Genomic DNA, 13,228 nt, shown 5'->3' with positions numbered 1-13,228 from the left:
ATGCAACCTATTGCAATCCAAACAACAGAAAATCAGTCCAGTGGTACCTCGGTTTAAGGACAGCCCTGTTTATGAACTATTCGGTTTATGAACTCTGCAAAACCGGTAGTAGTGCCCCAATCTGAGAACTTTACCTTGGTCTAAGAACAGAATCCAAACAGTAGAAGGGCAGTGGCAGGGGGAGGCCTCATTAGGGAAAGCACACCTTGGTTTAAGAACAGTTTCGGTTTAAGAACGGACTTCCAGAATAGATTAAGTTCATAAACCGAGGTACCACTGTACTTTAAGTGTTTTGAAAAATGGCCAAGTTGCAGGTAGGCCTGACACACTGGAATTGACAGCACTGCATATCCTGACAGCAGAACTTCCAGGACCAGGGTGGGACACCCTGCTCTGCTTTTTGACAAGGTGGGGACAATATGTCACTGTCCTCTCAACTACTCTTCCTTCCCTTGTCTCTGCCAGCAGGGCAATAATACGTTGGAGATGGGACATTCAAACATCACTGTCAGTGCTGTCTAATACACACAGATATGATGGGATCACCATGTATATCAGGCCAAACCAGATGAGATCTAATGGATTTCAGACTGCCCCCAAACTGGACTGGGGCAGCAACAATAAGGGGGCAGAGGGAAACCATCTTCCCCTGTGCCGTTTCCCTGGTTTTAAATTATTCTTTCCATAAAGCTGGTATTGGAAGAGGCAGGGAAATGAGACAGAAAGCCATCCTGAATCTATCTTTCCCCCTCCTCAGCAAATGGCAGTTTCGGTGTGAGCATTAACTAAGAAAAATGGCACAGGAGAAATGGGTTATCTTTCCAACACTGCACCCCCTATCCTCACCCTATGGCTGCACACATGTCTTCTATAGTCCCACATATGGATTGGCCCTCGTTGGCACAAGGAGAATGGCTGACGTTTGTGACATGCCAAGGCCTCTCTGCATCCGCACTATATCCATTTCTAAGCAGGCTGTGATTCTTTTAAAAACTAAGTATTAAAGGGTTATCTTCACCTTATTGACAATGATCAATTCCTTTAAAAAGACTTCCATAAAGAGAAGGGGAAACCACATTTATTGCTGTATATTGAAAAAATATATTATCCGTGCAGAAGAAAGTTCTATGTGACTTTAGAAAGCTTATATTGCTTCCAAAGAAAGAGTTTGAGGATACAATGCCTTTTCCATGTGGCCAAAGTTCTGATGAGTTGGGATATCTACTTTTATGTGCACCTCTAGGAGCCATCTCAGTTGCTGATGCTTCCAGCATTGCTGAACATCAAGTATAACTTTAAAGCAGACAATATTACTGTTTGGTAAGAGTTAAGACTCAGCAGATCTCATGCCAAGAGAGCCCCAAACATACATATGCCACATTCAGAAACCACACTGCAGCCTCAAGACGATATCACACCAAATGTGAGCACATTATTTAACCGTTTGCAATGGTGCTGTTTGTCTGAATATAATATCTGATCGCTGAAATGCTGCAATTCTCGAGCAATGAGTTCTTTTGATCTTTTACTGTAAAATGAGTAACAAAAAAAGATGATGTGAAACAAAGAAATCCAACCTCCCTAAAAGAAAGCAAGTGTGTCCATAGCACCTGAGATACTTTGGAAGACTGTGCCAAGCCAGAGGATTTAACCAAGGCTGGTGCTATTCTGTCTTCCATCGTGCGCCTGTTAGAAAGTTCTCAACTAGGTCTTCGTACATCTCTGCGAGCCCTCTAGCTAGAACTTGAAGGAAAGGAATAGTAACAGAAGAAAAGACAAGAGTTAAAACATGCACAATACCAGAAAACGTGCATCGTAAGTAGGAAAATCTTAACAGGAAAGGGGGAAAGAGAAAGCTATAAGCCGCATATGTAAATCACAGACCACAGTTTTAAATAGGATGATATTTTTCGAAAGTAAATTTTCCACATTTAGTGGAAAGGATGGTTGGTAGAGGCAATCAAATAAGCAAGTGGATGTTTATATAGCAGAATACAAAACATCAATTCTTCTGAAACTCTGCTTTATTTAGTAATGGGATAAAGCAGTTGAATAATAATGATAAACAGTCTAAGGATCACTTATTTCCTTTAAAATAAGTTTTTTAGATTTTTGCCCTGGTATCTGCAAATGCACATGCACACTCCAAGTACATGCACAAAAAAGGGTGAGCTTAAAAAAAACCCTTACTTGTTTCAAAATTAACCAGACAACTATATCTCATTTAGCACTTCTTTCTGTATTTATATTCAAGCAAAAGAACTGTACTTAAGATTGCAATCCTATATATACGTGAGAAAAAGGGATACTGAACTCCATAGGTTTACTCAGGTCCAAATCAAATGGGGGAATAATATTGAGGAGGGGAGCAGCTGTTCCGGGCAGATTAGGAGGGTGGCAAACAGCATCATACCCTCCACCTTCCTCCCTGCCAAGCCCTCAGTAGGCAGCAGGAACTGTGCTTTTGTATGGGAACTACTCACTATCAAGCAATAGGAAATGCCTGGTCAGCGCATTGCATGTTAGGTAATTTGATAACGGGCATGAACAGTCACAGCACAGGGAAGCTGAGCTTGCTTCCCACTCTCATTCAAAACTGTTAGCTTGTTTCCTGGAAATCCTATTGAACGATGACCATCTTTAGCTGCAAGAGCAAAAAGCTGTGGATGGATCTTCCCTCCTAGCAAGACTAGGGCCTCACTGCTAATTTGAAGTGGATTATTTTATTTATTTATTTATTTTAAAGTGCATCTAATTATTTTAGGGAGGTGCAGAGGGTGGAAAGCAGTCAGAAGAAAGGAAGGTAAAGTGCCCTCTCTTCATGCTGTACAGTCATACATTGTATCCGAACGCCTTGGCTCCCAAACAAATCGGCTCCCGAACGATCGAAACCCAGAAGTGAGTGTTCCGGTTTTCAAACGATTTTCAAAAGTCAAATGGAAGCTTCCTGCAGCCAATCAGAAGCTGCGCTTTGGTTTCCAAACATTTTGGAAGTTGAACGGATTCCGTTTGACTTCCAAGGTACAACTGGATATGGTAATGTAATGTAATGTATCACGATTTCCTTCACCCTTCACCTCGTTCCTGTCATCTATTCATCCTCTGGTTGCCTTCCTGCCCTGTTCTTTACGTCTTCCCTTCTTTCCTTTCTCTCAATTTGTTTCTTCCCTTCCACCACCTTTTTCTCCTTCACTGGGATGCAGGTGGTGCTCTGGTCTAAACCACTGAGCCTCTTGGGCTTGCTGATCATAAAGTTGGCGGTTCAAATCCACATGGCAGGCTGAGCTCCTGTTGCTCTGCCCCAGCTCCTGCTAACCTAGTACTTCGGAAGCACGCCATTACAAGTAGATAAATAGGTACCACTGCGGTGGGTAGGTAAATGGCGTTTCCATGCGCTTGGTTTGAATAAGATGTTTTTCTGCAGCATATGTAAGTGTGTGTTACAAACAGGAGAAAGGGCACCAAGCCACATTCAGGCATCCGCTCAGCTCCTATCAAGGCCGTCAGTTTGTTAACTGTAGGATTGGCCTTTTCTTGGTTGTGTGTTTTAGGAAGTGCTACCTGCGTTTTTTGGTGTGTTTTATTTATTTGGGCAGGGTGGGGGGAAGGTGTAAGTACTTTGTGGCTTAGAAATGTGCCCCTGGGCCCATATATTGCCTCCCTACAACCCATAAATGATACGAAGAAATGGTGGTTGGGCATAGTTGCAAACATTATCATATTTCCTCATTGCTTGTATTTCAAATTTCGTACCTATCTGCACCTTAAGAATTCTCCCATTTTATGTCCTGCTCCCTTTTATAAATAAAATCTAGATGACTAAGGCTATCTTTTCCCTAGGCTTCCCTCACTTAAACATCACTGAATGATAAATAATTATAGTAGCTCAAAAGGGGTTATTCACAATCAGGGAGAGACTCCCCCCCATGGCAAAATTTCTACATCTGGAACTGGATTTACTTATCTATATTTATAAACAGCTTTATACCCCTCAAGACATCTTACAATAGTATGCCATTTAAAAATAAGTAACATATATAGCACCTAATTTTAGTATCTTAAAATGGTGGGTTATAACCTAGTTATATGTCAGTCACTGAGCAGAAAAATCATCCACCATGAAGTTGTTTAATACAAGTATTTTGGGAGCTGACCACTTTATGCTAAAAATCTTATCAATCAAATACGCAACATGATCCTACACAGGGCTGTAAATTTTGATGCACAGCCCTTTGCTTACACTGCAGTTGTTAAAGCAGGATCTTATGTAAGGCAGAAACAGATCCATTCATTTGGCTCCAAAAACCCCTTCCATCTTCCTTGCTACAAAGTTTAGCAAATATGTGTCAGTGCTCAAAGGGTGGCCTTTTCTCATAGCACTCGGGGTGCTGTGCTAAGTGTACAGATGGGTCTAACCCTAATTTTACCCTTCCAGCTCCACTACAGCTTTTTCACAGGGTTTGTTCCACAGGGCCAAACCAACCGCTGAGAGCTCTATGCCTGAATCCAGCGCCTGATATTTTTAAGAGCCAGAAATCAGACTTAGTGAATTTGAACAAACTTTGCTCAATGGAGAGACAATTGTCTGCATTAGGAATAACTTGCTAAATGTCTGGAAGATTAGGAAATCGTCTGCAAAAAATTGCAATTTTGATTGGGAATAATGATAAAAAAATACTCAAAAGTCATCTATAAAGCAAACATGTTTTCAACACACAATAGCTGCAAATGGTCAGCCACATGCAAATCAGAGGGGGTGGGAGAAGCATTGATAAGATCAGTTGGTGGGAACAACTTTTTCTTGCCACCCGATTGCACCACCAGCCAAAATTAGCTTCTTTGAGAGGCTGAATGCTTTTATCCACACGCACACGCGCGCACACACACACACACACACACACTTTACACTTGGGGTTCCCAAGATCTTAAGCCTAAAAAGCCCCTTGTATTAGCACGCTGCTGCTCAAGGGTGGATTCATTTGTATACATAAGAAAGCACTATTTATTTTTTTTATTTATTAAATTTATATACCGCCCTATACCCGTAGATCTCAGGGCGGTTCACAACATAAAATTACAATATAAAAAAGAAAAATAGCCTGGCTCAGGAGAGTTAGAGATTAGCCACGGGGAAAGGTTTCCTTCTTATGCCCAGAGCCTCAATCCAGAACTCCCAAGGTTCTAAGGGATCACACAAATATCAGCTACACATGAGCAGCTAGCCATATCTGTGACAGCAACTCGTTTATTCTGGCGCATGAAGTGAAATATCTGATCTTACCAAGCTTCTCCCTACTATACCCACTTTAAAAAAAGGTATTAAAAAAACTAAATCAAAACCCAAATGGACTGATTTTTTAGGTGCCAAGACACAACTTTCATCAAGTACATGAATAGCCTCCAAAGGAATCAGACCATTTGTTTTTGACACGTTGGCATAAGATACTGCAGCAGTTTTGCTAAAGCCACATATACATATATAATTTACACAGGGGCAAAAAAAGACACAAGATGCAGTGTTCCCTGAATTTCTTTGTAAGCCAAAGCCTGTGGGGAGTTGAATAATGCCAACTGATTGCTATATTACATGTGGTGATCCAGAAGCTCACTGTGCCTAACAGAGCTCTGATGCACTTCATTGACTGACATTGCAGCAAATGGGGAAGGCCATTATTGGTGGGCTTTTGGATCAGGTAAAGAGTATACATAAAGGTAGCACCAGAATAAAATAAAAATCAAGTAGGGGATAAACTAATATTGCTTAGTGCAAAAGCAGCAAGGATTGGCCCTGCTTTGTTATTTACTTACACCTGTAATTTCTGCCTTGCCCAACTACATGCATTTAAATTATGCCAAAATCTTAGATCTCCCCAGTAACAATTTATAAAATAGTGCAGCTGCTCAAGTATGCATTACTGTCATAAAATCCTCAAAGGCATAAGATGATGCATCCTGAATATATATAAAACAATACTAAAAAAAATTATGTAGAAATTCTAACCAGCTGATCCAATAAGAATTTCATGCTGTGTAGCAATAGTATTAGGTTATCCCCTATATTGAAAGTCTGTGCAGAAGTCGACACATCAAAAAGTGCTTAAAAGTGTGCATTTAGCAATTAAGTAGGGGTTAACTTTATAATGTACCACACTCACCAGTTAGAATTCCATAGACCAACATCCAATCTCAACAGGGCTGTCAAAAGTACTTGAGCAAGAAGTATTATGAAGCAGAAAGTAGAAATCCCTAATTTAGCATAACTGCTCAATTGTCCATTCTTACAGAAGAGGAAGGGTAACACTTTCAAGCAAAACTACCATTAATTTTTAACTGCAATTTGTATATCTGGATATATTAGGCAGATATTAAAATTGTTAACAAACTGACTACCACCAGAGATGGATTTGTTTCTGAAAAGTGACCAGTCAAGAAAACAAAGGAATAGCTAATTCCAATTTGAATTAAAAATAAGCAAAATCATAACTGCATTTTAAATAGGAGTTTGCTGCCATGGATTAAAGTTACTCTTTTCAAAGACAACAACAACACCAAAGCTATCACAATTTTAATTTTCAAGGTGCTGAACCATTTAGAAGAAAAGTTATTAGCAAAAGTTATTTAAATAACCAATCCTCTCCAAAACAGAACAAAATTGTGTAACACACACACACACACACACACACACACACACAAAAACACAGGATGAAAGACTATATGTTCTATGAATCTACACTTTATGACATCACAAAATGCTCATTTCATGCATTGCTTTCTTCCTTTGCAGAGGAATAGGTATTTACAATAATAACTTCATAATTTGCATTTGTAAATATATTACAAGAACTCAAGAGTAAAGTTCAAAGAAGTAATTATGTTCCAGTGTTGCTTCAGGAGGTTATTTAAGGTCTCAGTTAAAAAGTGCTCCATTTAAATGGGAGTTCTGTGCTGTCTCCAAAAATCCAATAGGCAGCACATGACTAATGTCACTTCCCACATTGCTCACATTAAGAATCACTTGCAGTTTTCTGCAATATATGAAGCAAGAAAATGACTTGGAAATGGGGTAAAGGCTCATAGGAAAAAGAATAAATAAATATCCTCTAGCAGGTTATTTGCTTCTAAAATTTCATATCGTTTCATAATTCATGTCAAAGCCTTCTACAATGGTAGTTTCTTAAAGCCAAAAAGGAGGCTAATGAAATCAGCATGGCAATCTCTTGCCTGACAAAATCATGCAAAAGCTAAACAGCAATGAATTTACATAACACTAAATTGAGAATGAGAAATATTTATATGCTCATCATAACACAGACAACGCTGTGACATATTAAAATCATGACAAAATAATAATTCACCTGGATGTTAGGGGAATCTCATGGATATCACTGAAAACAGCACCCCCACTGTATTCTCTTCTCCCCAATAGTAACATAAAATGTGCAATGCAAATATCAATGAGGTTTTCATGTTCCCACAAGTGGCAGCCCAGTGAAGAGGAGCAGGGAAAGTGAGCTCAATAATATAATCATCACACAGTTTATTATACAATATGCTATGGGGGGGGTGGAGAGAGAAGAGGGGCAGCTGCTGCCAAGTCTCCAGTATCACCTAGCATAGTGTCACCCTAAGAAAAGGCATTGCCTTTTATTAGTCAAATTGCTGTGATCTATTTAGTGCAGCATTGCCTACTTAGATTAGAGTCAACAGCTCTCCAAAACCTCAGGCAGAAAAAGGTCCCACAAAATTATGAGAAGAATAGCTTCCATAAACTGATAAACCTCCAGATGGCACTTATGTAAAATTATAAATGTAGGCAAAATCTGAAATACATTTTGCCAAATTTGAGCACACTTGAAGTGAGCACACCCTTTTTACACGGGAAATGTTTTGTTTATATGTATTCACCATAAGCAGATACATCTGCTACTCACTGGTCAATTATGTAAATACAGATCAAACTATGTAAATTAGCTTTTCCCTCTCTCTGACTTTCTGCAGAATTTATTTTTGCCTTCCTTAGGTGTTTGATTCTTTAATGCAGTGTAGTATAAAGTTATAGTATGCTGTTTAATGCAATATAGTACGAACATTCAAAGGGAGTCAAACTGGCTTAGTGGTCTAACTTACACAGTGGAAACCACTAAAATGATGTATCTTTTAATAATCCCTTAGCACTCTCCAAGATTTAGTGAGTAAAAGATTCAGCTGTAGCTTTGCAAGGGAAAGCAGAATATATACGCATAAACCAGTTTCCAAGGTTCTACTCTAGTGTCACATAAAAAAAGTGAACAAAGGGTTGGCTATACAGATGAAGGAGCTGGGTCATGCAGGCCTACTTAGTGATTCTATAAGGCAAAGTACGTAGACTGCAATCTGAGATCTAGTTAAGGAAGACAAAATCTGAATCCAGGTCCCTCAAGACCAGGATCATCAATTAAATTTAGCCTATGAGGCTGATCCTGATAAAGATCTGGCTCACGGAGCCAAAAGGGTTTTCCATTCCTGACTTACAGAGAAGAGCAACCAAATCCAGAACAGCTTTCCCAAAACAGTTGAAACTATCCTACATAATTATCTCCATCATGTCTGAATTAAGCTTTAGTTTATTTACGTTCATCTAATCCATTATAGAGCACAAACATGGTTTCAGCACTTCCACTGCATACTAATGGCCTCTCGCTTCAAATCCCCAGATGTTCTCACTCCAGTGTTTCAGGTCTAGATAGCGCAGTTGCTTAGAGCATAGCGCTGGTAACACAAAGGTTGCAGATTCAATCGCCATATGGGACAGCTGCATATTCCTGCATTGCAGGGGGTTGGACTAAATGATCCTCACTGCTGTGATCAGAATAAACAGATAGTCTATTTAAAAAGATACCATGGTCAATGAAAGCTATGAAACCTGCCAAGAATTAGCAGTTGCAATCCCTCATTCTTCTCCAATTTTTTGGGTGACCAAGACAGTTTCCTTTCCATGTCAAATTCAGTAAAGATACCAGATTGCAACAGATGTGGAGAATGTGTAATCCAAGAATAACTTTAGTTTCATGTCCACCACCTATTTGAGCACCTTACATAAGAGAAGAACAGTCACTGGCTGATAGTCTTTAAGACCTCTCCTCCCTGGAAAATGTTGTAAGCCAGAAGGGTCAAGAGTCATGCAAACCAGTGGTAGAATGCACTTCTTTGATAGCCCTATCCACATGCTCAAGCCTCAACAACTGAAATTCATCTGATAAAACTGGTCCAGAGCTTCTAACATTTCTGCATGAGCAGCAGAACTAAAGGCATCCACACAGGTTATAATAGTAGGGAGAATGTGTTTATGAATGTGTCAAATACTAATGCACACCCCACATAGGGTCATCTTTGCATCCCAAGGCCACTCAGGAATCCATGCAGATTCATCAGCTACTGGCTGATATTAAATGATAATTCCTCTATCAGAAAAAAATCAAGTTACATTGATGGGGGAGAAATCAGGAAACAAAAATTTCCCACCAGTTTATTTCATGGTCTCTTTTCAACATTTACTCCTGCTTCCAAGTCCTACTGCTCACAAATTCTGCAGCTAAGATCTCGTGGCACCCAGGTTTCATGGCAAGGTTATCAATCCCAGTTTCATTCCTGCATCTACCCTTCTTACCCCTCCTCAATATTTTGCATACTTCTGTACAGAATTTGATAGAGATCACAAAGGCAGATATTCTGAAACTGTTTTACAGTACCAGCTCCTATGGGAAACAGCCTTCCATTTATGTTCTCTACCTTACAAACTGCATTTTCCAAGATAAATAGGAGGGGAGGAAAGCACTCTATAACAAACTATAAGGAGGAATAGATTTTTCAACTATAAAAATAATGCAGTATGTGTTATAGTCAGGGCTCAGCAGGAGATGATTGCAGTGAATGAAAGTGTTGAAGTATTTGCATTGGTAAATTGCACAGCTGAAAAGTGACCAAAGTGCTCTCTATCTTTCTACAGAGCATTCCAAGATGACCTACATTAACTAGCACAATGGCTCAAGCAAAATTCCTGAACATTATTATTATGGGTAAGCCATCTGTCAGTGGCTAAACATCTTTTCCCCCAGCAATGTTTCAGGAAACAGATGTTTATCTACATCGCTAAGAGTACACAATACATTACAGGAGAATTTGTAATTCAATATTTTCACAAACATACACACACACAAACACACACAGCGTTTTCTTTCCTTACATTTGTCTGTGCATATGCACATACACAAACATGATTTTCCAAAGTCATATTCTATTCATCTAAAATAATATTCACAATGTGTAATCAGTGGAATGCAAATTGAATCTGATCTGTTAATAAGTAGCTTGCCCAATATATGAAACCAACTGTCCCATAAGCCTTCCTTCTAGTAGCTCAGCCTAGCTGACTATCATAACTCAGCTCTCAAATGATTTATGAAATTCTCAGCATATTCTCTGGGTAAAAGACCCCTTCACCTCTCAGTGCAAGTGATTAGCCAAAACCTTTTATGTTTTTATGCTTTAAAAATGAGATAAAGAAGGTAGATATCAAATAGCTAGCCAGACATTTACATCTGGGTGCTGTTAAGAGTCAAGCAACATGCAAAGGTTTAAACAAACAGAGTTTTACCATCTGAATATATGCCTATTACACTGTTAGATCAACTTAACTGAAATCAACACTATGAACATCAACATGCACAAAACATCGCACACACTTATAAACATGTTACTTCCATACAGATAACTGTTACAGTGAAAGTGAAACACAGTTCAGTAAGTATGATACAGAAAAGAGATAAAGCAACAGAAAGACATAGGAAGAACTGGACTTGGAAAACAGCAAAGATTACAGTTTTTAAGCATCACTTCTAATAAATGATTGGTTTTCTACCATCTTAAATGCACCACAAACAGAAACCAGAAGTTACAATCTTTTCATCTACGGAAGAGTCATACAGGCAAGATAAATAACCATAGGTGCATATTGGTGTATTGTTTTATACACAAGGCAGATTGAGAAAGAATATGCCACCCTCACTTCCAATTTCAGGCAGGGAATGATGCAAGTTCCCTTCATTTTCTACCCAAGCAGCATCTGGCATCCTAACTCACTCCATGCAGTCATACTGATATTCAAGACACAATTCCAAAACAAATGTCTTTAAGATTGAAGTGTCAGGAGTCTTTAGTAGTGAGGTGTGGAATTCGTTTCAATTTATATTAAATGAATTAATCAAATTCTCTGCAGTTTACTACACAGACACACACCTCCGCATTCTTCCTGAAGAGCTTTGTTTAATTACAGGTGGCAGTTATAGGCTTATCTTGCTCTCTTAGAATAGGACTTTTAATAAAATCATCTTAACAATGAACATAAAACAGTTCTTGAAATTAATTGCTGCTTGGTTTTTTTTTTAAAAATCTCAAATGTTTTGCAGGATATGGAGGAGATCTTTTAGGGAAATCATCATATTTTTTCCTTTCAACAACCTGCTGAACTCAAAGACCAAAACCAAAAACACATAACTACATTCATGGTTAAAAGCCTGACATAGTTTGAGCTTAAAAGGACTGCCAAAACCTTCATATTTGTCATATTGCAGCTTGCAGGGTTATCCACTGTGTCTCTTCCAAGTATGCCAAACTGTATTCTGAACTGTGTTGGTGCAAACGTGTGTGCATGCGCACTTTTTTTTTTAAAAAAAAGAAGAGTTTCAAAAGACTCCCTGGAAGATTGAACTAGAGACAGAAGGGTTAATATGGAAAGAGGCATGGCAGCTTCACCCAAGATTTGAATAGCTTTATAGTCTTGATGATATTTCACAGAAGCCCTCCATTTCCAAAATCACAGAAAAACCAGCCACCACACAGTCAGTGCAAGGACCACCAAAAAAGACATCATAAAGGGAATGCGTGGAGAAGGAAAAGCTCTAGAGTATAGGCGGCATGTTTTGAGCGATTTCTGCTCTTCAGGAATTTGAATAGAAATCTTTGCCTGGATTTCTTCATTTGTTTGTTCGGGCAAAGTTCCCTCAGTAGCTGTCTCTTGCTTTTTATTATTATCTTCATCCTGCACTAACAGAGGACGTTCCAGTGTCTGCTTTCATGGTAGAAGATCAAGAAAGACAGAGAGATGAACAAAATGACAGGTGGAAAGTGCTCAAAAATGATACTCGGGGATGTGCAAGGACAGAAGTCAGAGAAATTGACATGAAGTTAACTAAGTGTACTCTCCTGCTGCATTCAATACATTCCTCCACTAATCCTGTACATTGGGACCAGACTATAGGGACAAATACGAAGTGCTTTCTAAGTGGGTAAATTATTCCTAAGTTGATAATAATTTTCAGTGGAGAAACCCATTTAATGTTAACTCCACCCATGTGCTAAAATACATCTTTCAGCATTAAACTGTAGAAATATTTGCAAAACAATAATCTTGTTGAATTACAAAGAGAAACACTGTTGTACAAAACGTTGGTCATAACTTCCTATGCTACACTGATCTTCAGAATGGCATTAATTATTTGATACTTAAATTGTAGTGCAAATATAATTGAATTCTGTCAAAGATATTGCCATGGAAGATAGTATCAAAAGTTCCACTTCAAAATTATATTGTGGTTAAAGTGCAAAGTGTTCAGTCACTTGAAAAACCAATAAGCTGGAATATTATTTTTTTAATGTTACAATTACAAAGAATGGAGTTACTCCACATTGATTTCATCTGTGTCACCAGTGTGTAAAGAATGTAACACAATACAAAGCTATATTGCAGTTGTATATGAAAACTAAGTGTAAGCTAGAAAACAGGGGATTTCTTTGTTTTGGTCTGTTTAAAACATTCTATACATTTATTTTTGCTATGTATGGCAAATGAAAGCAGCTATCTAGGAAAGGAAAAAATTAGCTCTCAGCTCTCTCAGCTGAGTCAATCTTCTTTGATCAGCCTGATATTTGCTGACATTGTCTTTGCACACCCCTAAGTGATGGGTATCAGGGAGAAAGTAGCTGGGGGGCTGGGCAGCAAAAAAAATGATAATGATACAGAATGCAAGAGAGTTTAAAGAAAAACAGGAAAAGAGAGGGAGACAACATAAAAAGAACAGGGTACAGTTAAACTTTCATAATTGCTCTCTCTCTCTCTAAATATATGGTAACATATTCATGCAACTTTTCAATCAGCCATGCGCTGAAAAAAAGCAACTGAAAGCTGCAAAAG

At 38.7% G+C, this 13,228-nt stretch overlaps 1 protein-coding gene and 1 long non-coding RNA gene across 51 annotated transcripts in view; one reads left to right on the top strand and one right to left on the bottom strand.

Moving 5' to 3' along the window:
* Window positions 1-13,228, bottom strand: part of EPB41 (erythrocyte membrane protein band 4.1) — a 137,323-nt gene that overhangs the window by 20,875 nt on the left and 103,220 nt on the right. The gene's annotated exons all lie outside the window — the stretch shown is intronic.
* LOC310850016 lies at window positions 6,207-11,418 on the top strand. Its single transcript, XR_014567201.1, has 2 exons — window positions 6,207-7,650; window positions 7,728-11,418. It is a non-coding gene; the product is annotated as an uncharacterized lncRNA (long non-coding RNA).

This window comes from Podarcis gaigeae (assembly GCF_964106915.1).
Source record: "Podarcis gaigeae genome assembly, chromosome: 8".
Taxonomy (NCBI): domain Eukaryota; kingdom Metazoa; phylum Chordata; class Lepidosauria; order Squamata; family Lacertidae; genus Podarcis; species Podarcis gaigeae.
Note: the sequence above shows the minus strand (reverse complement) of the source record. Positions and strands in the feature narration are given on the sequence as shown.